Source organism: Gopherus evgoodei, unplaced genomic scaffold (genome assembly GCF_007399415.2).
Source record: "Gopherus evgoodei ecotype Sinaloan lineage unplaced genomic scaffold, rGopEvg1_v1.p scaffold_65_arrow_ctg1, whole genome shotgun sequence".
Taxonomy (NCBI): Eukaryota; Metazoa; Chordata; order Testudines; family Testudinidae; genus Gopherus; species Gopherus evgoodei.
The window spans coordinates 176462-181318 of NW_022060086.1; the positions used below are offsets into that span (position 1 = coordinate 176462).

Genomic DNA, 4857 nt, shown 5'->3' on the forward strand with positions numbered 1-4857 from the left:
TCACTTTTTGAGTACTCTGATTATCCTTGCATGAAGGGTTTGCTTTTCAAGCTGTACACAATTGGTTCATCATGGGCAGGGTCAGCAGGTAGACGTAGCCCATGAGAATCTGAAGCAAGGGAGAAGAGCTATTCCCAAATCTCTGTACTACAGACAAGCCAGTCCCTGATATGAAGAAGAGGAGGACAGCACAGAAGTAAGAAACACAGGTGCTCAGTGCCCTGACGCACTCCGCATGGGAGGCAATGCTCAGCTCTGTTTTCAGAATCATTACATAAGATAGGAGGATTAGCAGCGAGTCCAGCATCGCTGTGCAGACTGTGACAAAAAAGCCAAAGATGCTGCTGACTCTAATATCCAAACAAGCCATCTTAATGATCTCTTGGTTCAAGCAGTAGGAACGGGAGAGGACATTGTCTTGACAGTATTGGGAACGTTTCAGGAGAAAGGGCAGTGGGAACACTACGGCAACCCCTCTTAGCACACACACCAGTCCCATCTTGGCTATTCTTGGCAGGATTAAGATGGAAGCATATCTCAGTGGGTGAGAGATGGCGATGAAGCGGTCAAAGGCCATCAACAAGAGCACAGAGGATTCAGTGCATGAAAGCGAGTGGATGAAGAACAGCTGGGCAAAACAGGCATCGAGGCTGACCTCCCTAGCATTAAACAAGAATGTTCCCAATGTTGTTGGCATGGTGGCTATTGATAAACCAAGGTCTGTGACTGCCAACATGGAAAGGAAAATGTACATGGCCTCATGGAGGCCTGTATCTGTTCTTAGAATGAACAGAATGACTGAATTTCCTACTACAGAAATACATACACTAAGCAGAAGGGGATAGAGATCCAGAGATGAACGTCTTCCTGCCCAGGTATCCTGGTGAGAAGGAACACTGCAGAGTTGAAGTTGGTGTCATTGACAGCTGACATCATGTACTGGGAGGTACGATAGTTTTGCACCTTTCCTCCTGAAAGGAAAAGCAACAGGAGACTAGATGATATTTAACAAGACATCTTTCTGCTTTCACTGTATTTCTAGAGAGTCCCAGGAGCTCAAGGAAGATCAGCAAAAACTTAATCTTGGATTTACACTGCATATAAGATGATAGGCACTCCCAGACTGGATCAGACTTGGAGACCATCTAGCCCAGTATCCACTGGCCCATTTGATATGCTTCAGAGGAAGCCAAATGAAGCCCTGCAATAGAAAGCTATGAGATAACCTGCTCCCAGGGAATGTTTTCCCCTGACACCCATTATTTATACATATTTTGTACTGTACATGAGGAAGGTTTATAGTCCTTCCAAAACTTTTTAAAATAGTCTTCACTAATGTAATTGGAATTTCTGGTTACCCACATAAACATACGGTTCCTCTTTGAATCCTACTAAACTCTTGGCCCTGTTGATAACTTGTGGCTGGGAGTTCCACAGTCTCCTTTAGCCCCATGTGGTTTTACACTTTTGACCTTCCCATGGACACCTGTTCTGACCCTCCATTTCTGAGTGTAGCCCATTGTATCATGCAAAGAGAAGTGCATGGTGAAATCTGTCATTGTACTTATCTGTTCTGCATTGAAGCTATTTATAAAAATGGTTAGTTGTGTCATTATATATATATATATATATATATTTTATTTTCTCCACTCCTGAGAGTCCAAATTATGTCTCTGCCTCTTTTCAGCAAATGGGATAAATTCTCAGGGTCAGGTTCTGATTTTAATAACAATGGCTTCAGCTGCGTCACTCCAGATTTATATGTGTAAATTCAATCAGTACCAGGCTCTATTAACTTTCCCTTATCAAGTGCTCCCAGTAATACACTCTGACCCCCAAGAATCTGTCCAAAAGAATCTGAAGTGCTTTGCCTCGCCAGCTTTGACTGAATCCAGAGAGTTCAATCATTAAAGACAGGATATTGGGTTAGATCACTGGAAGACAGGATACTGGGCTAGATGGACTTTTGGCCTGACCCGGTATAGCCGATCTTATGTTCTCACTGTAAGTTTTAGAAAGAGCTTCTGGTCAGTTTCTCGGAGACATGATTATATTACTGTTCACTAAACAAAGAATTAATTGCCCAAATCCATTGTAAACAATATGTGGAATAGTATCAGGGGGTAGCCATGTTAGTAGTTAGCATAAAAACCTCCAAGTTTAGTTGCCAGCTTGGACCTGGTACTGCTGCCACCACCCAAAAAATTAGAGTGTTTTGGGGCACTCTGGTCCCCACAAAAACCTTCCCTGGGGACCCCAAGACCCAAATCCATTGAGTCTCACAACAAAGGGAAATAAACCTTTTCCCTTCCCCCTCCTCCAGGTATTCCTAGAGAGATACACAGACACAAGCTCCGTGAATCTAAACAGAGGGAGTCCACCCTCTCTAATTCCAGTCCTGGAAACAAAAGCATTTCCCTCTTCACCCAGAGGGAATGCAAAGTTAGGCTAGTACATCTAACACACACAGGTCTCCCCTGACTTCTTCCTCCCACCAATTCCCTGGTGAGCTGCAGACTCAATTCCCTGGAGTTCCTCACTAAAGAAAAAACTCCAACAGGTCTTAAAAGAAAGCTTTATATAAAAAAGAAAGAAAAAAATAAAACTGGTCTCTCTGTATTAAGGTGACAAATACAGGGTCAATTGCTTAAAAGAATATTGAATAAAGAGCCTTATTCAAAAAGAATACAATTCAAAGCACTCCAGCAACTATAGACATGTAAAAACAAAACAAACCTCACAACTTGGAAACAGAAGATTAGAAAGCAGGAAATAGAAAAATTCTTCTCAAAGCTGAGAGAGATTCAGGCAGAAGACAAAGAACTCAGACACCAACTTCCCTCCACCCAGAGTTGAAAAAAATTATGTTTCCTGATGGTCCTCTGGTCAGGTGCTTCAGGTTACTTTTTTTTTCAGAGTGAAAGAGACATTACCCTTAGCTATCTATTTATGACACCCTGGAACTCCTTGCCAGAGAGTGTTGTGAAGGCCAATAGTATAACGAGGTTCATAAGGGAGCTAGATAGATTCATGGAGGACAGGTCCCTCAATGGCTATTAGCAGGATGGGCAGGAATGATGTCCCAAGCCTCTGGCCATGGCTACACTGGCGCTTTACAGCGCTGCTCTCCCAGGATCCCCTCTCTGCCTGAACACGGGTTGCTCTTACAGGGCCAGCTCACTAGGTGACATCTACCCTGTCTTTCCATCCACACTCCAAGGAGGACTGGAGAACTGAGCAGGATTATGACATTACAGGTATCAAGGAGGCTGAACAGCTGTAACCTAAGAATGGCCACACTGGGTCAGACCAAAGGTCCATCTAGCGCAGTATTCTGTCTTCCGACAGTAGCCAATGCCAGGTGTTTCAGAGGGAATGAACAGAACAGGGAATCATCAAGTGATCCATCCCCTGTCGTCCATTTCCAATTTCTGGTAAAAAGAATCTAGGAACACTCAGAGCATGGTGGGTCATCCCTGCCCATCTTGACTAACAGCCATTGATGGACTTATCTTCCATGAATTATCTAGTTCTTTTTTGAACCCTCTTATCGTCTTGGCCTTCCCAACATCCTCTGGCAAGAAGTTCCCTGGCTTGACTGTTCATTGTGTGCAAGAAATACTTCCTTTATTTCTTTTCGACCTACTGCCTATTCATTCATGTGGTGACCTCTAGTTCTTTTGTTCTGAGAAGGAGTAAATAACACTTCCTTATTTACTTTTTCCATACAAATCATGATTTTATAGACCTCTATCATTTCCCCTGTAGTTGTCTTTTCCAAGATGAAAGTCCCAGTTTATTAATCTCTCCTCCTATGCAAGCTGTCCACACCCCTAATCATTTTTGTTGCCCTTTTCTGAACCTTTTCCAATTCCAAGATATCTTTTTTGAGATGGGGAGACCACATCTCCATGCAGTATTCCTACACTTTAGTTTCCTATGGTTCAGCCAGTTACTGATCCATGAGAGGACCCTTCCTCTTATCCATAACAGCTTACTTTGATCAGAGCCTCTGCTGAGGGACCCTCTCAAAGGCTTTCTGAAAATCCCAGTATGTCAGTGCACTGCAAGGCCTTCAATGGCTTTTAAACTTTCCCATGGGGACATCGGAGACATGGTCCAGTGAACTTCTGTTCAGGCCTAACAAGAACTCAGATGCAACCTGCTATGAGAAACTCGTTTTAACAAGGAAGCCCCTGTGCCCGCACAGGCCACAGGCCAAAATGTGTAACTTGAATAACGTTGTACTGGAAGAGCCCAAAATAACCACTATAGGAATGTATTCACTCTGACCCCTTACTTCAAATGCACTGTGGTCTAGTGGATAGAGCACTAGATGGAACTCAGAAGACTTAAGTTCTAGTCCTGACTCTGCTACTGTCATGCTGGGCAAGTCACTGCTCTTCTCTGTGCCTCAGTTTCCATCTGGAAAAGGGGGCTAATGCTACAGACCTCCTTTGTAAGTGCCTTGAGGTCTACTAATTGAACATGTAGATAAGAGGTAGGGCTCTTTATATCTTATGATATAGGGTGCTTTTCTTAAAGCACCCACTGCTGGAGTCAAGTGATTTGAGAATCTCTGCTCTTCTTTTATTTTATTTGTTAGCCAATCTGAAGCCCTTGTAGTTGCAAAGAGAAGCTGGAGAACGTGAATTGAGTGCAACTTAGCGGCTCAGACACCACAATGCAAATGACAAGTTCCCCAGATGAATGTTTTTTTGAATCTCATTATTTTGAAGCCAATCTCGTGATTTTCGTGGGGCCCAGCTCATGGTATTGGAGTGCTTGGGCTGTGATACCATGAAAGTTTTTCTGCACTGGTAGCACTAGATAAGCATGTCAGGGCTGCTTCTCACT

At 43.4% G+C, this 4857-nt stretch overlaps 1 pseudogene; it reads right to left on the minus strand.

Annotated features, from left to right (window-relative positions):
- On the minus strand, nucleotides 1-933 carry LOC115643622 (annotated as a pseudogene).
- Between the last annotated feature and the right edge of the window lie 3924 nt (nucleotides 934-4857).